The sequence below is a fragment of the Microtus pennsylvanicus genome, chromosome 10, assembly GCF_037038515.1.
Source record: "Microtus pennsylvanicus isolate mMicPen1 chromosome 10, mMicPen1.hap1, whole genome shotgun sequence".
NCBI classification, from domain to species: domain Eukaryota; kingdom Metazoa; phylum Chordata; class Mammalia; order Rodentia; family Cricetidae; genus Microtus; species Microtus pennsylvanicus.
In genome coordinates this window covers 34,061,795-34,086,086 of record NC_134588.1, presented here as the reverse complement: position 1 = coordinate 34,086,086, position 24,292 = coordinate 34,061,795, and the positions used below count along the sequence as shown (strand labels likewise).

The 24,292-nt window shown below is 41.1% G+C and overlaps 1 long non-coding RNA gene across 1 annotated transcript; it reads right to left on the bottom strand.

Annotated features, from left to right (window-relative positions):
• Positions 1-19,215: 19,215 nt before the first annotated feature.
• Positions 19,216-23,729, bottom strand: LOC142859221 (uncharacterized). Its single transcript, XR_012912138.1, has 3 exons — positions 23,673-23,729; positions 20,056-20,119; positions 19,216-19,245 (listed from the first exon to the last, which is right to left on the bottom strand). It is a non-coding gene; the product is annotated as an uncharacterized LOC142859221 (long non-coding RNA).
• Between the last annotated feature and the right edge of the window lie 563 nt (positions 23,730-24,292).

Sequence of the window (24,292 nt, the reverse complement as noted above, 5' to 3'; positions counted from 1 at the left end):
TGATATAAATAGATATTTATGGCTAGCATACATTTGATATACATACATATTTATGGCTAGCAAACATAGGCATATCTATATACATCTGTATGAGGCATGGGTGTCTATATCTAAAAATTACTCAATAAGCAAAACACTTGAAACTTTAGACTCATTAATTAGTAAAATAAACACAAAAGGTTAAAAAAAAAAGTCATTTAGCCAGATGGTAGTGGCACATTCCTTTAATTCCAGCGCTTGAGAGGCAGATGCAGGAGGATGTCTGGGAGTTTGAGACCAGCATTGTCTACAGAGCAAGGTCCAGAATAGCCAAGGCTACACAGAGGAACAGTGTTTTGAAAAACCAAAAGAAAGGAGAGAGAGAGAAAGAGAGAGAGAGCTTTAAATGGTCCTTCTCAGAAGAATATGTCCAAACAGATAATTAGCACATGAAAAAAATGCAAATAAAAAACAAAAAGTCACCATATACATATTACAAACCTAAAATTATAAAAATACTAATCTTACCAAAGGTGTTAGTGAGCTTGATGTTACTGTGGCAAAATGCCTACAAAATCTTAAAAGGATGTCAGATTTCCTTTGACTGACAGTTGCAGAGGTTTGGGTGATCAGTTTCACCCATGTCTAGGGGCCTCTGCTGAGGCCAAATCATGACAAGGAGCGTGTGGTGAAATAAAGCTCTCCACCTTGCAGAGGCCAAAGAACAAAATTACTAAAAGGAAGCGGTTGAGGTCCAGTGTTCTGATCCCACTTCCTCCTCCAAGCCCTCCCCTTTTAAAGACTCCACCACTTCCCTGTCAACTTGTGACTGGTGGCCCAGCCTGTTAACACAAGACCTTTTGGGGACATTTCAGATCTAAATTGTAGCATTATGAGTTGGTAAAGGTTTGTAGCTGGGGTTTCCACACATTTTGTGTGAGACTAACTTTAAATGAGTACTAAGGAAAACATCTCGGGCAGCACTGATGGAAGCAAAACCTGCCCAGCCTCCTCCAACTTAAAAAGTCTACGAGTAGCAGGCTGTACTCTTGGGACACCAAATGTGCACAGAATTCACACCCATTCATCAGAGCCAAAATCCAGAAACATTCCAAAATTCATCAGTAGAAATCTGTGTAAATAAACTCCCATGTCCTATAGGAGAATATTCCTCATCAGTACAAAGAATAAGAATTCTATATTCAATATAGAGGATCCTATAGACAATAGTTGAGCAAAAGAAGACAGGCACAAAAGCACATTCTGGATAATTCCCTGTGGAGGGAATAACAACTGAGAGAAAAATACAGAAGGCCCTGAATTACTGAGAATGGTTCAGCCTAGAGCTAAATGGAGGTAACTTGGTTGTGTGCCAGGGTGAACATTCATGAAGCTTTTCTGTTAATATCTATACTCTTCATGGTATTAATACCTGAGCTGAAAGATTTAAAAGTATCAGTGCTTGTTTCTGATTTCTGCAATGTATTTTTTTATTTTTGTTTATGTATATCTGTTTTTGTCTGTGTGAATGCAGGTCACGTGTGTGTAGATGTCCATTGTGGACTGCCCAGCATGTGTGTTGGGACTGAATTCAAGTCCCCTGGAAGAACAGCAGGCATTCTTAACCCCTGAGCCATCTCTCTAGTCCTCTTTCCGTTTTCTAACTGCCGTAAAGTCATCGTACACGGGTCCACTGCTTGAGATGACAGAGGGATCAATTTGCAGTGACAGGGGTGCTCCAAAAAAGCCTAGCCTTTTAAATATGCAAGAGCGCTGAGTTACTTAGGGACGACAATATGCAAGTCAGCGTGGAACAAACTCCCATTGACAACACACATGGTATGCTTGACATTTTCAGGCCTAGTCTTAACTCATAGGAAAGGAAATTCTACATGTGGGATAGGGAGTAACTTGCTTTAGAATTTCTCTTGACAGTGCACGGCTCCGAGAACATCACTGAAGAGGAAGTAGAATGTAAGAGCAAAAAGATGGGGAAGAACACAGCATCAACAAAGCCTACTGGGCATGACCCAGCATTGTCCTTAAGGACTCGCTGCACATCCTTGTAGGAGTCTGGACCAGTCAGAATTTCCCCATGGAGGCCTCATCCCTCTCTGACAGAATATTGACAGCTAATGGTTGCTAGAGGCAAGGGTGGCTTTCTTCTCTGGTGAAGCATTGCTAAGTTGTCCACACTCCAGGGAATTCCCTCCCACCCAAGCTCGTGCACACAGCTTTTGTAAGTTCAGAGGCCCCCAAAACAAACGGAAGACATGGGAACAGTAAAGAGGCTTGCTAGGAAGGGTGTCATCAGGACAGGGGGTGGTTATAAGAAAGGGAAGTGGTGTATGAACTGAAATCGTGTATATACACGTATGAAATTGTCAAAGGAAAACAAGGGCAAGAGAAGTGTTCACTTCAAAGAGTGGGCTCACACGACCAAACTGTGTGAAGACCAGTGAACAGTAGAGAGGACCGGCACCTTTCCATCCTTCCAAGATGGTGAAACACACAACGTGACCACATGGACAGAGAAATTGTGGCTTCAGTCTAGACTTTTGTATTACCACTCCATATTTCACAAGCTTCCAAATACTGAGTTTCTACAACTTTCCAGGCCAATCCTACTTTCAAGCCACCATGAAGTTCCTGCATCAGACAAGACACATTCGACCATTAGGGTTACTTCAGATGCGCACATTTCCCCAACATCTCCTGAACACCTGAGCATCCAGACATCATTTTACCTGTTCATCTACAACTTGAATTCTCTCTTTCATGAGTCAATCATCTGTCTTTGGTGTCCACCTCTCCCAGACATCATAACACCTGTAACAGCTTTCTCCCAGCAGGATCCTGAGTAAACCTGGGTCATCGTGCCGATGACTATGACTGACTTCATGTGCACACAGCTTTCTTTCATTTGAATGCGTTTGACACAGGGAGGTAGTTTTAGAAAACAATGCAGGATTTTAAAACTCAAGCCCTTGCTGAAATGTTAGTTTACTTGGGGACTTGACTCACCTCTTCTCTTTGTTCAAAGCAAGTACATACTCTATAGTTTCTGCTCCTGGCTTTCCCTCTCTTGCTAACCTATTTATATTCCCTTGAATTCGCACATTTTCCTTCTAGCAATTAACCCTGATACGCTGTCCTCTCCTGTTACTTCTGATCAAGACAAGCAAGTCAACAAAGGGCACCTGCAACAGCCTGTCTAGCATCTCAGAGCTCTGAGCTAGAAACAGCAGTACCTGGCAGAGTTCACCTCTGGCCGTCCTGTAAGGAGGATAATATGGCAGTCCTGGAGGTGGGATGTTAAAGGGGCTGTTAAGATATTATCCACCAGTGAGGATATGTAAGAATCATGTATTAAACGAATCAGCTACTTTCCGCAGCTCTTTTGTAAAACTGTGCATTTATGCCCACACATCCTACTTTTGTCTTTTACAAAGCTCCCACTATTGTTACTCAAGTGTGCAAAAAGTGTGCAATAGACAGATGTTATCTAGAATCAGTGATTCTGTCATGGCCCAGGGTTAGCACACCTCCCACTTCAAGAAAAAGTTTAAACATTTCTGTTTACTGTGTCCAGAGAAGAATACAGTGTTTACCCTCTGGAAAGTCTTAGATGAGTTTTTGCTGATTTTTTCATTTTGCCTCAGAGACCCCGAAGAGGCCCTGACATCATGGAGATTGATTTCAACACAAAACCCTAGAATCAGATAATCCTTAGTCAGATGCCACCAGGCTGCTGTACCGGGGTAGGATTTAGCCTGGAGGGCTGTGACCATCCTCCAATTTTAGTAAATGCAATCTCACAATCAAATATTCCCTGGTCTTTCATTTGATTCCTGTGCTTTCTTACCTGCTACAGGATTCTTTGATGGGTTAGGGTGGAGGGTGCTATGTTCTGTTGAACAGGAAGGATGACAGATAACAGGACGTAAATGAAAATGTTTAAGAATAGAAAAAGATGAAGCCCAAAGAATATTTATAGCTTCCGTGCTTATTTATTCTCATATCTTTTCTCTATATAAGTGATGAAATTTAGTGTTTCCAATACAGATAACGATATTAGAAATGATATCAGGGAGTGATCTGTGTGTGATCTATTTATATGTATAGGCATACACGGCCACTCCCTGATTATATGTATGTGTGTATATACATGCACATATATTATATAATGCATATATATGTATGTATACTTATATATACACATGTACATGAATGAGGAATTTTTAAAGGAAAAGAAAAAATGGTAAGAGAATAAAATATGTTGAATTTTTTTCTAATTTTATTTTTGAGATTATAATTCTTAAGTAAAATAAAAGCAAAGTCTTAATGAAATGGTGGTTTTAATAATGTAAATACTTTCTTTGGGTTGTCCCTACTGATTCACTTATTAGACTACATTTTAGAAATCAAAGAAGGGCCCAAGAATTACTAGATGCCTAACTTTCAACACAGAAAGCTCCTCTTAAATTGGATATTGCTTCTCTCAAAAAGAGCAAGTGTGACTGCAGAATACCAATGGAGCTCTGTTATTCTGTTATGAAATAAAGGTATTGTTCTGGTTAGTTCTCTGTCAAACTGGCAGAACCTGGGACCATCTGGGAAGAGAGAATCTCAATTGAGAAAATGCCTCCATCAGATTGTCCTATGGGAAAGACTTCAGGGGCATTTTCTTGATCAATGATTGATGTGGAGGAGTCCAGTCCACTGTGGGTGGTAACACCCGTGGGCAGGTTGTCCTGGGTTATTTAAGAAAACAGACTGAACAAAGCCTTGAGAAGTGAGCCAGTAAGTGGTTTGCCTCCATGGCACCTGCCTCAGATCCTGCCTCTAGGTTCCTGATCTGAGGTCCTGCTTTGACTTCCCTTCTTTATGGACTGTAAGCTATGAGATGAAATAAATCTTTTCCCCCTAAGTTGTTTTTGGTCAGTGTTTTATCACAGCAAAAAGAAACCTGACTAGAACATGTATCAAAACAAAATAAAAATAACAAATGGGAACATGGATTTATTGAGAAAATGTCCTCATCAGATTGGCCTGTGGGCAAACTTGTGGGGCATTTTCCTGATTGATGACTGGTGCAGAAGGGTCCAGCCAACCACAATGAAGCTGCAGTGGGTAAGAAAGTAAACTGAGCAAGCCAGGGGGAGCAAGCCAATAAGCAGCACCCCTCCATGGTCTCTGCTTCAGCTCCTGCATTGGCTCCCCTCAGTGAACTATGACCCAGAATATAAAAAGCTATTTGTCTTTTATAATCTTTATCACAGCAATAGAACCCCTAACTAAGAGACACTTCAATTTCTCCAAGAGCAGCAGCTACCATTTCCCCTTCTTTTGCCTTCTAGGGGCCCTCTGTATTCCTTAGTTCACATCTGTAGTACAGAATCTTCAATTCTCTTCTCCTCTTCCTCTCTTTCAGTCACTCTTGTATTTGTTTCCTTGTCATTCTGTCACCCTCAATGGCTCTAATGTCCCTCCCTCCCCCTCTTATAAAAACCCGTGTGACTATATATAGCCCCAAGTGAATGATTTATAATGATTTCTCCTTGGAATGATGTCACTTCCTCATACCTGCATAATCTCTTTGGACTTTAAGGATAACATCTCCACCTATTCTGGGGATTAAGATAAGGGTAAGTTATGGAAAAACAGACACTATACCAGCCCACTACAGGTAAAATCTATTTTAAGCTTAAATGTGATACAATATTTTTTTTCATCAAGCACTCTAAATTTCTACAAGATTCTATTTTAGATTTGTAGGGAAATCATACAGTTTATGATAAATATCATGACACTATCCACATGCACCATGACCACTCTAGTTTAAGACATGCATCCCACATTATACATGTTAATATTAGTGCAGCATAGCCATACACTCAAATATTCACAGAAGTGATATTCATACGAGCACCAAGCTAGAAACTATTTACATGCCATCAACGGTTGAATTGATAAATTGTGGTGTAGACATGCTAGGAAATGATGTATAGCAATGAAAATGCCTGAATCTAAGCAACGGGTGAATCTCCAAAACATTATGGGGACCACCATGATTCAGCTCCACACACAGACATGTGCTGTGTACATGTTGTTCTATGTAAAGTTCAAAGATCAGCTACTTAGTTAAAAAGATGCTGACACGGAGAGGAGGTAGGAACTGAAATGGGATGGACCAGAGGCTTCTGAGATTCTGGTAAGGTCCCATCTCTTGACCTGGACAAATGTTGCTTGAATATATTGTCTAAAGTTCACAGAGCTGTGCATTGATGATTGATACATATTCCCTTATCTCTTTTCATTTTAGGAAAGAGGCTATGGGAGCTGCATCACAAGTAAAGTGCTTGCCATCCAATCATGTAGGCAGATTTTGCATCGCCAGAAATCACATAAAGCCAAATATGTGTGGTCTGCCTCTCATTTCAGTAGAGGAAGAGGCATGGAATTTTTGGAGTAAGCTGGCTATCAAGACTAACTGAATTCAGCAGAGGTCCTAAGTCACTAGGTCAGATGGAGAACCAACCATGGACACACACACACACGCATGCATGCATGCACACGCACATACACATACATGCCCTTAAAAAGAATACTTTATATAAAAAGCAATGCTCTAATTTTTCTTAAAATATAAACGAATACAAATAGATACTTCTCTCGGGTTGTCAAAATGCCAAAAGTTATTGTTAAAGCTTTTAACACTATTTTTCTATGTTCAAATTATATGCATTGTATCAAGAGAAATAAGCAAATTAGCTTTTGCAATTTCACACTTGTCACAAATTGAGCTATAATTAAAAATGTATCTTAAATATGGCATTATGGAGATTCTAAGGACTTTAAGGTATTAGCAAATAAAATTAGAAAGCAAGTTTTCCCATTTGAATCTGAATATTAACAACTGTGATATTAATATTTTTACAGTAAGCAGAGTTTTTTTTTTTACCAAGCAGTAGTTACCTTTGCTGAGTCTAACCTTCTTATAATCGCCTTTACTTTTTATTATTTCACTTTGTTCTTTAAGTGTTTCATACACGCACACAGGTCTTGCTCCTTGCATCCATCGGAGCCTGGTTTGCTCGCTGGTGAGTACACCTCTGAAGGCAGTAATCCCCCCATAGCATCCCTCAGCAGCCAGTACTTCACCAAGGAGGAATACGCCGCTTGAGTCCTTCGGAGCTTCCTTGACTGATTACTACTGGTCCCAGCAGTGCGCAGGCCCAACGCAGACACCCACAGCTATTGTGATCCCATACCTGTAATGGCCATGCTCGTGTGTTTAACATCTGTGTCCTATCAAATAGACACTACATATAATTTCTGTGTGCAGATGAGGAAAATGAGACATACAAAAATAAACGACTTGCCTAAAATCAAATAAACAATTCACACAATATGATAAAAAATGAAGTAGATGGGGCTCCAGGATGAGCTTCAAATGCACAGTGTGTGTCCCCTCACTCAGTCTTCGGGCTCACGGACTTTCAGCACTCACCCCTTCTTGATGGGAGGAATGAAGTTTAAAGATTCAAGCAATAATATACATGATCGCCGGGCGGTGGTGGCGCACGCCTTTAATCCCAGCACTTGGGAGGCAGAGGCAGGCGGATCTCTGTGAGCTCGAGACCAGCCTGGTCTACAGAGCTAGTTCCAGGACAGGCTCCAAAACCACAGAGAAACCCTGTCTCGAAAAACCAAATATATATATATATATATATATATATATATATATATATATATGTGTGTGTGTGTGTGTGTGTGTGTGTGTGTGTGTGTGTGTATACATATATATACACACACATACATATATACATGATATATATGTATATATATACATTATATATATATACATATATATACATGATCTTGGGCACATCGAAGCCTCTTCCTGGTAGGAGGAAGCACACACGACACTGATTTCAGGTGCTAAGTGAACTGGGCATTAGAACAAGACAAAGTTCAGTTTTCATGAGCCCCAGCACATGGAGCCCAGAGCTGTCTCTTCTGTCACTGCCAAGGGCTCTGAGCAAGGCAAGAGCAGGCAACAGCAAATCTACCACTAGATTAGCCGGGGAAACCTGGAACCTTAAGCTAGTGATTCTACATTTTGTATTCTTTGTTTTGACCCAGTCTCCCCCTCTGTAAACTTTCCTTTGAATGTTGATTCGAGTTCTGATCCTTGTCAGGTTTTGATCTTCTGGACTTTTGATTTACCAGAGTATGGGGATTTTTATTCAAATGCAGTCAAACAATCAAAGAGGAACTTGCCCAGAGAGAGTGTTTGCATTGAAACCGCTGTAAGTATTCTCAACCGCTCTAAGTCAGTATGGAGAAAAGTTTCTTTAGACCTCGATTCTTCGTCCTCCTTTCCTCCTCTCATTCTGGACAGCTTCCTCTCATTCATTTCCCAGTCTTTCCACATCCACCCTCCACCCTTGTAACCCCTCCCTCAAAAGAGAATAAAAAATTAAAAATTAAGATAAAAATAACAAAAGAGAAAACACATCTTGGTCAAGCATTCTGGCAGCACCCGCTCCTCCATCAATCGCAGCCTTCTCTCAGCCAGTCACAGCTGCCGCGGTATTTGTACCACTCCGTTCCTCTGACCCGCCTCTCCATCACATACTCGTTTACTGTAGTGGCATCGCGTGCTGCCGTGTGTCATTCAGTAAACACATATGCCCAAACAGCTTTCATTACAATGCGCCGTTGATCTGGTCAGGGCCTCTGGCTTCTGCTACACCACTGATACTGGACCATCACCGTGACTCCTCTGGGATATCCTGCCATTTCCCAGAGTGGTAGAGATCCCTCTGCTATGGTTCTGCAGGAACGGCCCCTTCACAAGCTACAACAGCTTGTACGTAGGGTGGTGGCTGAGTTGGTGGTCAGAATCTTTACCAGAACTTCCCAACTCCAGCAAGGGGTGGGATGGGTGGGGCCAGCTCTCCTGGGCCCATATCACAAGGGTCAGTTGCCTCATTTACTAAGCCTCTATCTAAACAGAAAATTACCTGTCAAAAGAATTACCTTTTGAGTAAGCCACCAAAGCAGGGTAGAGGATTAAAAACAACAAACAAAAATCTCCCAATTCCTTACATGAACCCTTTATGGTATGCACATCAAAGAGACATATTAATTGAGTTCTTGAAATATTTTTTTCCTCTCCTCAAGATAAAACAAGTTCTTCCCTTTTCTGCTAGCCTACCAGCAGAAAGATGGCTCTCCATTTACTGATAAGTAAGAGCCGTAAAACACAGCCCAGGAAACTCTGGTGCCGCATCCTTGACAGCACCCCATCTAATGACATGATTTCCAATTCAGGTGGTTTATTAGGTCTGCTATGTACCAGACACATTCTGGAATTTAGAATTCATACAAGCCACAGCAGAGGCTACTTTTAGGTAGCCACCTACACATTGCTATTTCTCCTTGCCATTCTGCAAAAACATCATCATCTAATTATCACTATAACAATTTGTTTTGTGTCTATTTCCTCGCAGAGATTTTAAGCTTTCCAATGCCTGGGTTTCTATGTAAAATGTTGGGTTTTCTACCACCAATGTCTAGCTCCGGTCCAGGCACAAGGGCAGAAACCTGGGAAATACATTTGAATACATCAGTTGAGAAAAGTAAAATGCAAAACAAATCCTGAATCCTAGGGGTCAACAATGTCCAGCAGCATATTGTTCAGAGCTGTGGCTGGAATTCCAACTTCAAGAGGGAGGGAGTGAAAAAGCAATCCCTCGCTTATGGCCCCTCCTGAATTGGCAAAGACTGAGAGTGTGAGAAAGAACACGGAGATAGAAGCCAAAGTTCTCGGGTATAAGCCAGGTGAGGTGTGTTGTTTCATAGTCTGTCTGATTGCCCAAACTCTAACCAAGCATCGATGATGTTATAAAGATGAACCCTTTCTCTTCAGAGAAAGACCCTGGTTGTACATGGTATGTTTGCTATGAATAAGGTCGAACTTATTAACCAGGCTCCCTACTGCATATGACCCAAAGAGAATAATCAGCCACTTGGAGTAAGCATTCCTGTCATTTGCTTCGGTCCCACCAAGGGGGTCTGATCACGGCTTCTCGCTCATTAGGCTAACTTGCTGTGGCTAACTGTGCTGGTTTTATGCTGAAATATGCAAATGTTTAAGGTGCATACATAGTAGATTCTTAATGTATTATATTTTTCATTTTGGAATTATTTCACAAAAATACATTTATAACATTTTTAAATAATAGAGATGAATGTGAGTGTATGACCCAAAACTATGTAGTGGGATTCCCCATATTTGGAGAAATCTTGAGGTCAGCATATGCACAGTGCAAGGGTTCAGTCCCATTCTGTGAAAACCTTATCTCTGTGGCCACGGTAACTCCCCTGCCAGGTAAGTACAACACAAAAGAAAAATCATCATAGTTTTTTTTTAAGGAACAAAGAAAGGAAGGAAGAAAGAAAATTCCAATAGATAATCAAAAAAATCTGATATTGTTTTATAGCGTGTATCCTTAAGTTGGTCAGCTATGACTGTCATTGAAGTCATGCAACTGTGAGCTCGGAATAAATACAAGAGTAAAACACCACAAAGAAGTGGGGGAAAGACATGCCACACTTAAGAGTTCGAGCTATTCTCATTCATAGTAATAATTGCCAAAAGACAGGGTCATTTTCCAAGAAATTTATGTTGTTTGGACTTTCTACTCCAGCTGGCGTATTGATTTCATAGCACATGGTTCCAAATCTCGGTTCCAACTCATTGCTGTTTCTGTCCCACTCTGATCACATAGGAGGGTATCACAGAATCCTGAGGGGACAGAGGGAGAAGGAGGGAAAAGCAATTCATCTTGACCCTGAAAAGCCCAGTGTTGACTTGCATTTTTTAGGGTGATATAGCCATTTAGACACACTGACTACAGATACTCCCGGCTTCTGTTGTTTTTTTTTTTTCTACACAAGGGAAGACAGGCTGTTTTTGCAATAACCTTTCTCACTTCTGCCCACGCTGGTGGCTCCATTCCATGCTTTAAATCATTGTCTTCATGAGGTTTAAGTAAACGCTCTTCCAAAGCACTTCAAATTCAGTGGCATATTGTAAATCACATGCTGGCTTTTTCAATTGCCTGGACATTAATTTTGAAGATCTTTGACTATTTTTTTAAGTGCAGCAGATTTGTGGCCAAAAGAAGTTGGCCAAATTTTCTACATTTTTTGCCAAATTCTGAACTTTAACTGTAGAGTTTCTATTAATCTCAGCTTTAACTTAATAGATGTGCTCTTTACTGAACTGAATATCAGGAAGTCTGTGAAGGTCTGACCTAGGTCCTCTTTATATGTATCAAGATTGTATAGCATGTTGTTCTTATGGGACTCCTAACAACAAGAGTGGGGGCTATCTCTAATTCTTTTGCCTGCTTCTGGGGCCCTTTTCCTACTATTGGGTTACATCATCCAGCCTTGATATGAGGGTTTGTGCTTAGTGTTACTGTGACTTGCTATACTATGTTTAATTGATATCCCTGGGAGGCCTGATCTTTTCTGAATGGAAAGGGAGCAACAGTGGTTCTGGAGGAGAGAAAGCAGGGTGGTGAGGAGGGGTTAGGAGAGAGGAGGGGAGCGAAACCACAGTTGGGATGTAATATATGAGAGAAGAATAAATAAAAAAGAAAAAAAGTAGATGTGCCCTTTGATGCCCAGCAAACAGCCATTTCCTTTTGTCTATTAAGATGTTATGTTTCAGACTCTTCTCAGGTCTTACAATGTCCCACAGTGACTACAGGCTCAAACTATCCCTGTGGTCTTCTAGCATCCCGAATTATAAAGTGGGATGGTAGCCGAGCCCACTTCTTGGTCCTGTGAAATGTCTTCATTGCTTAGGGTCCTCTTCAACATGGCCATGCTGTCTGGCTTTGTCTCTCCTACCTTTGGCAGTGTCCGCCCTCGTCAATCACAGCAATGGTTTCCCTTTCTTCCTATACTGAGTATTCATTTTGAACATTTTTTGGTGTGTCCCCTTAGGTAATCACACAGGCCCTGGCAAGGCTGTCCTGTCATCGATGTCACCTCGTTTGTGTTACATTGGAGTCTCTTACCTACACTCACCATCCTCTCTACAGCAAACTGTAGATGACAAGGAAGATATGCATCATAGAAGCAAACTGCCAGGGTCATATTAGGTGCTAAACACGTTAGTATTCTTCATTTGTTGCCCTGGTCTAATTTGTTTTACGTGGCTGATTGCTGACATTCCGATAAAATGCCCCAAAGAAACACTGTTATGTAATTTACTTTGCAGTTCACAAAAAAAGTACATTTTGAGAATTGGGGAACTTGGGGGAAGTCATAGGGAGACAATAAACTGGGAGATTAACTCATCTATTTCCTGAAACTAGGTGAATGACTGTGGCCACTGGGTTAGGTCCTCATGTTGGGAAGAGAGGGTCCTAGTGCTACTTATTGATACTCTGTGGACAAATCAAAACTGGAGCCCCACAGGCCACCTGGCTCAAGGTCGTTCTGTCACTGGAGAACTGCTTCTGTGTCTCAGCTTCCTCTTCTATGAAACAGCGGGAATGAGGATCCTACCTTACTAATAGGCTGTATTAACTGAGTTTACACATGTATGCATGCATACACACACATACACAGTGTCAGTCACATGGATGGTACATAAATGCTTGCTGCTATAATGCTTATACCATTCTGGCTGTTGGAACTGGGGAGAAAAAGCAGCAAGACGCAGAATAACCTAGAGAAAGAGTACAGTCGGTATTCAGATAACTGGGTTCTGCAAGGCTTTGTTTTTTATAAATTAGCTCCCTTGATGCCAGTTCTCTATCTAGTCCATACAACAAGGCTAATTCTTGTATATTAATACTTTTTTTTTGCTTTAAATGAGATAATAATCACAGAGTTAGGGATGATGGAACATGCCTGTAATCCCAGCAGTTGAGAGGTGTGGCTCTCAAAAGGATCACGAGTTCAGGGCTAGCCTGTGCTATATAAGAAAACCCTGCCTCTTCACCCTCCCCAAATATACTAATTATATAAAAAAAAAAACTTAACACTGTGACTACGGGCAAAGAAAGTCTTGAAAGTTAAGTTGATACAAGTATCATTTATCATTCTGCTCCATTATTTCTTTGAATATAAAAAGGGCAATTATTTTATTTCTCAATGAAGAAAGAAAAAAATACTGCTAATTGATGATGGGCTATGAAGATAAAATGTGTTCTGTTTTTCAGATGCATAAAAATGAAGTAAAAATATCTTAAAGCAGATTAAATGTACTAGTTTTGCTACATAAATGGTCACAAGACAATCCACCGTGGCACGTCCAGGGGCTTAGAAGTGAAGACTACCTGTTAAAGCACCATCAGCCCTTTGGCTGGCCAGGAGTTTCAAGGCCTTTCTAAATTTCAGGCCCGAGGGCATGAGAGCGTTCTGTTTGTTGCCACAGCACTGCAGCAGGCTACTGAGAACTAGTCTTTGTGGAGATTCTTCATCTTCCCCAATATCTTGACAGGAGCATCTCAGCTAAGCTAAGTTGTTGGTGGAAGGTTGCTGTTATTTATTGTTTTGATGTCCTGTTCTCAGGCATCTCTGCTTTAAACTCTACACTAGCTGGAACATAAATAGCATTCCATATTGCTTTCATTTGGTGGAGTATTCTTTTTTTTTTTAACTACAGGTATGTAAAAGTTCCTTCATTTTCTCTGAGTAACCATGAGAAAAGTTTCTCTTTTGTCTGTCTGGTCCTCAGACCCTACCAAATAAATTAAAATTTGGGGAGACACTGCCAGATGTGCAATATGTACAAGGAACACAAAAAACAATCTTTGTTTGGGGGGGAGACTGAATTCAGAGGCTGTGGCCCTGACCTGGGAGACCCGGAGCGGTGTTCGCTCCTCTCCTCCAGCATGTGTTCTGATTAGCTCCTCTTTGAAGGCTGGCTGAGATGGCTACAGTATCTTTCCTCATTCATGTATAGGGGATTTTGGGGGTGTTAAAAATTTACACACAGAACTAGGACCTTTGCAATACTAGATTCTAAATCATCACTGTCACCGAGCTTGACCTAGGACCACATCTCATCAGACACACATTTCTCTGTGTCATAAGGGATTCGGGAACCAGCTAATTTTAAGGTCTTACAATGTAATGATTTCCTTCTTATTCCTACATTCTTCACTCAGTATCAATCTAAATGACTTTCCAAAAAAGAAAAAAACTGTGCCTTCTTTTATTTCCAAGAAATGCTGGAGCATGCATGCCTAGTCCAATTTGTGAACATATGGCTCTCCTCTTCTTGCCACTATAGGGTGGAAAGGGCCGGTTATCAGAGATCAAGGAAAGATCACAGAAGAGGGACGTGTGTGGAAGAAGGGGAAGAGCAGGCATGTGTGCTGCACAGTCTTTCTATTTATAGCCGCAACGTGTACACGTCTCGTCCAGCCAGCAGGGACATAGTTGGTGTCCAATGGAGAGTACTAGCTACCAGCCAAGAGGTGGAAGACGTTCTCCCGCCCACACACCAGGCACCTCTTTGTGCTATTGTGAAGTAATGAGAACAAGACCCTTCGTACCAAAATAAATGAATGAATAAATAAATAAATAGAATGAAGTCTCTCTGTAAGTATATCCAGACAGCAATTATTCGGATATCGTGGTACTACTGAATAAAGCAGGAGATATGCATCCATTTGGCCACACCAAGTTAAAGTAGAATACAGTCAGTTGGCCACAACTCTCCTGCTAAGTGTCTACAACCTTGATTATCATTTGCAAGATGGAGAACAGGGACCATCCAACTTCGTTATTAATTGCCTGCTGTTTGAAAGCAATGCTGGCCAACTGTAATCAGGCGAAGGTTTGCTTGCCAGAGTTGATCTGGTGCTCACGCTTCCTCCATGACTGAAATAGCATCAGAGGGAAATACACTCATAGATAGGCTTGGTGGCACATGCCCAGAGTCAGAAATCTGTCTTCAGAATTTCAAACTCAGTAGAATTCTCTGCAAGCTTTACTGTGATAAAATCAGTAATTCCCACACAAACCCAATGGAGTGTCAGAATAAAACTTTAAACTGATGCAGGATAAACCCTTCTCTAACTCACTGGGTGGTGGTGCACGCCTTTAATCCCAGCACTTGGGAGGCAGAGGCAGGCGGATCTCAGTGAGTTCGAGGTCAGCCGGATCTACAAAGTTAATTCCAGGACAGCCAGGCTGTTACATAGAGAAACTCTGTCTTGTAAAAACCAACCCCCACAAGAGAAAACAAAAACAAACCTTCCTTGACTCATAGTCATGAAGATTGTGGCAAATGGGGTTCCCAGGAAACAGACTATGAGATGGAGTTAGATTATTTATGGGTACAATATATAAGAAGTGGGGAAGAATGACTGGGGGTGTCCATTAGATCAGAATGCAGAACCGATAAGGTTTTTGCCTCTTGAGAGGGATTCCAGAACCAAGAACATCATCCAAGGAATCTTACGTTGGGTAGAAATGGCTTGCACATTAATGACCTCGTTGCTCAGTCATTGCCTGAGAACCCCTCTTCATGAGCAGCATGAAGATAATCTAAAAGAGAGATGGCTCAGGCTAAGGGAACAGCTGAACGCAGCTAGCCACCCCCACATTTGCGTCTGACAAATGAGAACATTTATGAAAATGTCTCAGAGTGGCCCTTCCTTACTGACTACAAAGATATTCTCTTATGTTTTCTCTCAAAACAAAATGCTTCTCGTTCATGATAAGTATATTCTTGGTGTGGAATTGTTGAATTAGCCCTCTGGACGCTTCTGTCACTGAAATCATCCATCACTTTTGAAGAATTTTAATGTAGCCTCATAACAGGACATTGGATATTTGACGGAATAATAGACATTGAGCCCTGATTAAAGGACCCTTCATTTTAAGGGTTACACATAGTGCGATGTATGCATTATGAGCTGGATCTCACTTTTGCAAGTCTAGATGATCAGTGAAGCGATAAACTCAGCCTTGATTTGTGACGGTCTCTAACTCCTATTGTGTAAATCGTTCAGTCACAGCTGATCTCTAGTAGACAATGTGAAGTCACCTGAGGAAGAGGAGGGACGAGAAGCACAGTCACACACACAGCAGCACGGAGTATTTCCTTTATTGTTACCATAACAGCAAATACCCTCAAGCATAGACAATTTTAGTGTATTCAGTGAAATAACTAGTAAGAGGTTAGTTTTAAGTATTACTTTTGTTTCAATATAATTCACTTAATTTTAAGTCTTTATTATTTAATATTAATAGCTCCTGTGTTTGAAAGCCAGCTCGCTAACTTTTTAGAAATTTAGAAATAAAGGGAGCTCAGGAGGCAGTTCAGTGGCCGAAGTGACTCCCGTGGAGGACCTGTTCATTGGCCAGCACCTACCTGGCGGCTCACAAGTCTCATTTAACTCCAGCTCCAGGAGATCTGATATCCTCTTCTGGCCTTTGTGGGCACCTGCACACACATGCAACACCCCCACAGATACACACCGTCACATAAAATTTGTTTACAGACCAATAGAGCTGGCATGAGCAAACTCTATGGCAACACTGCCACTGGAAACATTGCCTGTTAGGAGTACCTTCAGGACATATGTAAAGACGTGGGTACAAGAATCTGCCTGCAGTGAGTGCTATCCACAGGTGAAGAAACTCAAGTTGACCAAATTATCTGTAAGTACAGGGGTGATAAAGTAATCTTCAAATAGGACAATGTCAGTTAGGTCCTCGTGCAGCAACAGATCAGTCTCAAATGAAAGCTGCAAATAAGTGCAGCCAATGTGACAACCAATATGTAAACATTTTAATAAACACATACACAATTTGGGTCTACTTTATAAAAGTATGCACACGAATTTAAAGTATAAGAACATGAAGCACACAAGCTCAGAATCATCGTTAGCTCTAGGGAGGGAAAGACGGTGGGGTAGGACTTTAGCTGTAACTATAACTTTTTACTTATTTAAAAAGATGGGAAAGATCACATGATAATGTGATCTGAGAAACAGAAAAGAAAGCCAAGAGAACAAACACAAAGTGCCCCTGAGAGAGGCGCACAGGATGTCTATAAAATATTCCGACTGCAAAAAGAGGATGCATAACCGTGTCAGTGTCTAAATCCAGATCTCTCTGTTAGTGAATACAGAGGACTAAGAAAAATGGTAAATGGAGCAGCTCTGAAGCAATGGGCAAAACCTAGAGTGAGTTTCCTCATCCGAATACACTGCGAGGAAGATAAGCCGTGACGTAAACAAGGACTCCTCAGACTGAAAGGGGAGAGGCAAGAGGGCTATCAGACATTTCCATTCTGGCAAAAGCAAACTTACAAATCACAGAAAATAGAAAGCAGGAAAATTTGAACATCAGTGGATGTTTCAGCACATTAAGGAACTGCCATTAAATGGTTTAGGTGACATGATATTGTGACTATATTTTCTAAATAATCCTTATCTCTTAAAAGTCAGTGCATAAGAACACAAAGGTGATGTGAAAAGATGGGTAAGATTTCCTTATAAATAGTCTAAGGATGTCAAAAAAAAGTGGATAGGGTGTGAATGGAATAAGATTGTTGCTTTTCCTGTTATAGATTCAGTTTTCCGTAAAGTTTTCCTTTTTTTTAAGAAGAGAAGGAAGAGAGAAAAGGAAAATAAACAACAAAGCAAATGCTAATTAAATCTAGGTGGGTTAGCATTTGTTTTATCTAATGGTGTCATTTTGTTTTCTACATATATCTGTTTCAACAACTGTATGATTTAAATTTTAAGAAATTTAATTTGCTATAAATATCTCTGCAGTGCCCCATATGTAAGTTATACCCTGGCTATATTTCAGCTACAGGATCAAGTCTCACTGCAGGAGACAGATAAGTTATCAGCCTTGAGCCTGGGGCTTCCCACCGCCTGCTCCTCAAACGTGCCAGACGCTTTTGATTTACCCTCCTACCAGATTCCCTCAGCCTCTCCTCCGATAGCGGACGACTATTATCTGGTGCCATGAGTCAGACATTAACCTCGCATGCCTACTTGAACAAAAAAAAACCCTTGGTCCTCCCAGCAGCCCGAGTGGTATGAGGACCACTTCCCCTCCCAGTGATTTACTGTTTGCCCCTTGGGGAAAGTCAAAGTTACAAGATTCATCCGTCAGTGATATCATCCCCCAAACGTAGCATGCCTTGCTCTTGTGAATGTGAAAAGGACAGAGCTGCATTCTGTTGTGCTTGGGTGTTGGTATGCAGGTTGCTCATAATGACCCTCCACCAGAGGCTTTCTGTAAGCAGGTGACCTATTTCTAAGTTCAGGCAGCCATTCAGCAACCAGAACGGAACATTAATGCCTGTGTGTGTGTCACTGACATGTTCTCAGGCCACTGAAATATGGCTGAGCCCTTCCAAATACTTTGGCATAACTGGATGTTCTCCACCGGACCCACAAGCTCATATTCACTGGTACACATTAAAGACCGTAACTCAGTCTCTTTGATGGCCATTCACAAAGGAGAAGTTAAACATCTTCAAAAGCAAGTTAGCTAAAAATCAAACAATGCTAGTCAGAGGCTGAGAATGGTTTCTAGGACCTTCTGAAGACCTTGTGTTTAACGTCTTAAAATGGGAAATGGTGTTCCCCTTAACTTATAAACCTCTGTGCCAAATTCCATGCATTTTGACCAATAGCAGCATTAAAGAGAATCTCTCTTAATGTACAGACACACTGGGGGAGGGGAAGTTGGAATGATCTCCACACAAATAACAACAAAAGCAGTACGAAGATGTCTGGGTTGGGCTCTGATAAATGATTTACTACCGGGGCAATATGTGGTTATTAAGGGCATGGACTTTGAAACCAGAATGCTACATTCAGATTTCAGCTGCATCATTACTAGCAATGGACCTTGGGGAAACTACTGAATCGTCTTGTGTTAGAGTCTTTGCTGCCTTAATATGGAACTAATAGTGTTTATCCCATATGTATGCTGCCTAAAAATTACACAGCTGTAAAGCATCTAGAACTCGCGATAAATAAGGCAACCCAAAACCTTGAGATATAGTTGTTCAGTTTATATATTGAGAGGAGGCTGACAACAAGATGGCTCAGCAGTTAAGAGCAATGGCTGTTCTTCCAGAGAAGCTGACTTCAGTCTCCACCACACACAGCAGACAGCTCACAACCCCTGGAACTCTAGCTCCAAGGGATCTGATGCCTTCTTCTGGATTCTTTGGGTACCCCACACCTATACACACAGACAGACAGGCGGATAGGTATACAATCAAACAAACATACAAATAAATCGAAATTTTACGGTATCTACGTTAAGAGATACTGTGAAAGAGTTTGGAAGAAAGTGAGATTTAGTACCAGGTGACTGACACACTCAAGCACACATTGAGAATATTTGAACTTTGTCGTGCTGTGCTGGCTTGCATTCATAAGTGTGTCTCACACCCTGAGAATGAGCGTTAATTGTTCTAGGATTAACCTTGAAAACCTTGAGTCACAGCGAGTCCTTTCAGCACAAGCTGAGAAGATGAACTGGAAGTGCTCCATGCCCTCACAGGACGCTGATGTCCAGAACAGTCTTTCCTTAGCTAGCACAGTACACTTAGCTATTCTCATCTGGAGTGTCTTTTTAATAAGTACCCATATTCATACAAATTCTATGTGAAGACAAAAGAAATGATGAAAGTTATGACTTGACATCAAACACTAATTAAAATATAAGCATATAAACACAGTAAATATGTACCACTCACCAAACAAGCAAAATATTATCCTGATGAGAATGCAATCACAGGTTTGGCAGTTTAAAAAAGGGAAAACTGTAAAATGGAAAGAAAGCCCTGGCGACACAAAATACGCAATTATTTAAATATGCTTTAGTTTTTTAAAAAAGTACTAAACAAAACCACAAATAGATAAGCAATAGTAGGGTGACTTGGAAGATAATTATCAAATATACTTCCACAAACTATTATCTTTTGTTAATCAATTATTTCATGTTTTCTTTGCTGCCTTGAGAAAAAATGAGGGAGATAAAAGTTACCATGTCTCTTTAAGGGTCGTTGCTCAGATTCCATCTACTCTTCCTTGTCCCCACAGCACCGAAGCTAAACACAGGGGCTTCCTTAAATATAAGCAGACAAAATACATAAATAATTCCTTTGTTTCCAAACATAACTTTCTGCAGTGAATATAAATACTGAGTGTGTGAATGTGGTCGGCACAAAGCTGAGGATCCTGAGGCCCCTTCTAGGTGTGCTCTTATATTTGCAGTTTAACATCAATTATTTTCTTATCAGGGAGCCATTATGGAATTATCTCAGATTTTGAACGAAGAAATGTAAAATTCATAATAACAAGGAGGCAGATATTTTTCAAGCACACTTTAAGGTTTCAAACTTAATTATAATTATGGCACGATATAAATTCATAAATTGTAAAGGATAGAATTTAAGTCTAAATCGTCCCCATTTCCCCCTTTCAGTAAATGCTGAAGTTGCAGGCAAAGCCAGATGCAAGCAAACCCTCAGGAGAATTCGAACACCAGGCCTTTCAACATATCAAACATCTTCTCCTCTGAGAAATGCCACGAGGAACTTTAAATAGGCCTCAGAAATGATGACTGAAAATATGGGAAATGTGTAAGCTTAATTTCTTTCTTCCGCTAGAGGAATTAAGGCAACGTGAAGCAGAATTAGAGGCATGTAACTGATTGTGGAGAAAAGCGTTTTCCTGTTCTTCGTGTACAGCTAATTTAAGCTCTCATGCATCAGCATTTGTATTAGATTTACTCGGTGACTGTATATGTTTATAGGATCCTTCTTAGGAGCACTGGTTTCGCAAAGACCCCTTGGGTCCTTCAGGAAGCAGACGCTGATGCCGCGTTTGAAGAGCCAACAGTTTATTGGGTAACAAGACCCATGAAAGATCAAAAGATGAGGTTGCAGAATTGGGCAGGGAAAGCTTTCCAAGCATCGTGCTGATCCGACACTCGTGAAAAGAAACGGGAAAGGAAACAGGGTTTGGCAGGGAGCTCTCGTGCCAGAAGGCAGATCTGGCAAATCTTCAGCCACTGCAATACCGAGCTTAGAAAAATATTATGTTAAAAGCACCCATGTTGGGCAGGAGTGACAAGGCCTTAATCTCCCTTAGTGCTCAATTACTGGCTGGACACTGACCAAGAAGTTCACGACGACGCCCCAAACCTAAGCGACAGCCTGAAGGTGGAGCAACCGAGGCAGACCTCTATCTGCATTCCTTTCCGCAGATTTCTCTTTTTTTCTTGAGGTTAGACCAGAGAAGTCCCTGGCTTTTGTATACAGAAAAACTTGCAGCTCTGCGGCTTACTACTCCCCGCCCCCGCCCAATTATCTCACTCTCGCTGCCTTCTGCAGGCATGATCATCAGCCCTGCCTACCTAAGAGTGCCATCCGACATTCAGCTCCTCTCCCTCCCAGCTTTCTCTCCTGCTATCTCAGGCTACCACCAATCAGAAGTAGCAAGGCAGGCATCTACTTTGTGGGTTCAGAAGACCGTTTTGCCTGAGGATCTATCTACACCATCCTTCTGAAGTAACAATGTAGTCAGAGCCTCTAACTCGTAACAAGTCATTTTCTATTCAGCCCGGTGGTGAATAGGAAGAAACACTTCCTATATTATCACGTTTCTCTGCTTTGATGGCCATGTGCAGTCACTCAAAATTCTTACTGACGCATTAGGGTTTCTGACACTATGCTGGTAAGGGCAGCGGCTTACTTCTTCGAATGTAAGAGAGGTGTCCCTTTTCAAAGTTTATCATTTCTCCTTATTCCTAGAGTGGCTTCTTATTTGGAACTCAGTGTTTTCCAGGCTGTGTATTCAGAGAGGCTTGCAGACTCAAGAGAGGGTTAGGAAATCAAACTAGGTACCTCATAATAAAGAGGCAGCCAGTAGCAACATGAGGACAATGATGAATTGGATAGCACAGTGCCTAGACTAAAGCCTGGAGCTCATTGCTTCCTGGCAGGGTGGCCAAACTTTCACATTGCAACAGAAAATGGCAACACATATTTTAGTGGCAAATGTTTTTGCAAGGTCATCTGCTAAACTATGGAATATAAAATGTGCATATTCTTATTGTATCCTTTAGAAATTATACAGAAGTATGTATAGAATAGCAGTTGTATATTATAGTTCAAGCAGGGGAAAAGCAAAGAGTTATCACAATGAATCGAATATTATTAATAAAAGCTTTATACAAAATGGAAAAATTATATATAACCATGTCTGTCAAAGCATTTTTCTTTTTATCTTTCTTTTCTTTTTTATCATTTTTTTTCATTTCTTTTCTCTTCCTATTCTTCCTCCTTGAGACAGGATCTTACTCTGTGGCTCATGCTAGCCTGGAAATCACTATGTAGACCAGGTTGGCTTCAGACTCATGACAGTATGCCTACCTCAACCTCTGGAGAGTTGGCTTATAAGTATTAGCCACTTTACTAGGTATAGCTCAGCATTTTTATCTTTCTTCTTTCCGGTCTTTTAAAAGTCTCTCTCTTTTCTTGAGTGAAGCAGGTGAGTTTTTCCCTTTAAATCATCTACATCATAAACCAACACAGGAGCTTGCCTTGTAGCTCAGCTCTCTCCTGCTCCCCTTGAGCACAGTCATTTAGTTATACAGATGCAAGAAGACTCTTGAATGGAGAAAAACACGGCAGAGCCATTTATTTGATTTGATGAACTCTCCCTTCCCATGATGCATACATAACTTACTTATATCAGACCCTCTGACAAGGAATACCATATCCCAAAACTCATCGGCTCTCAAATTCAAAGCCCACAATGCCTGTGGGATAAAACAGTTGGAGTTTAAGATAAAGCAGAGACGTAATGGCCTTAAAACAGCCAGATGAGCCTGCTCCAGTGTTGGAACTTGAAGGGAAGGGAAACCATGATTCTTTCTACGTCACTGCAGCCAATTGCTGCCCTGAGGACAGTTAAATTGTTTGGAATCTCAGATCAAATCACTAAGAGCCCCAGGCAAGTTTTAAATATATACACATTTACTGTGGTTTATGAGTACAAACGTGTGTGCTCCTGAGTGTACATCTTTATATAATGTGCATGTGAGAGTCCATACAGACCAGAAGAGGTATCCTCTGAAATTGGAGTTAGCTGTGAGCTTCCGTGTAGGAGCTGGGAACTGAACGCAGGTCCTTTGCAAATGCAGTAAATGCTCTTACCTGCTGAATCATCTTTCCAGGCCCCAGGTAAACTTCTCTTTGCCCAAAGGAAACACATTTCCTTCCCTTGGTGCTTTGGAGGGACAAGTTCTTGCCCTAGCATCTAACATGTAGATCATTCTTGAGTCTATAAATCAGACCCTCAAAGGTCTACAACATTTGGAAACATTTTTAAGAAGCCCCTGGCTGTAAGTGTGGGGGCCCACAGGTGTGGACCTGTTTCACCTTGACTAAAGGTCAAAGAGTTTGAGCTCTGCTCTTTCAAAGTTGTTGACGGCAGGTGTGGCTACAAACAAGAGACCCTGACCTAAGGTGTGGTTAGTGAGCATTTTGAGTGTGAAGGTGGAGCCTCTCCACCTGGCTATTCCTGTTCCTTAAAGGAGATTGACAGGAGGTTCCAGGGTGGAACTGCCTGCAGGATACTTAGTCTACTCCTTACCTCATGCTAATGACATCTGTTGCCTCTCTCCCCGCTTCAGGAGTGAAGTATATAAGCCTGTGGAAAATAAATGTGGGTCATTCAGTATTCACTGAATTTCCCTACTGGTGCTTTTCTGTCTGTCTTTGAATTCTCTCATATCTCTGTTCCTTTGACTTAATAATTCTAATCCTTGCACTCTTACTCTGGAATGTGCAAATTTTGCCAAGGCTGGACCCTGACAGATGTGGCCCCCAACATGTGGCTTACAACACATGTCAACTGGACACCATTACTAGTCATTCTAAGAAAATGTTTTAACTTTAAGTCATTCACAAGGCTTAATTACAATAAGGGAAAAAACGAGAACTTTAGTTCAGTAAATGCTCGCCGAGACTCAGAGACGCCATTGTGTATAAAGCAATACTGTGCATGATGGGATATAATTAGATAAAAATCATAAGCAAAGATTGGATGCTGAACTCAGGGAACTTACTCTCCAGAACTTAATTATTTTTAATTAATTAATATGTTGTTTAATATGTGGTCATTAGCAGCAAGTATCTATTTAGAATTAAATGTACTAAAGTTATGCAGGAATTAATCTTTCCCATCAGAGCAGCCATGTTCTGAACGGTATC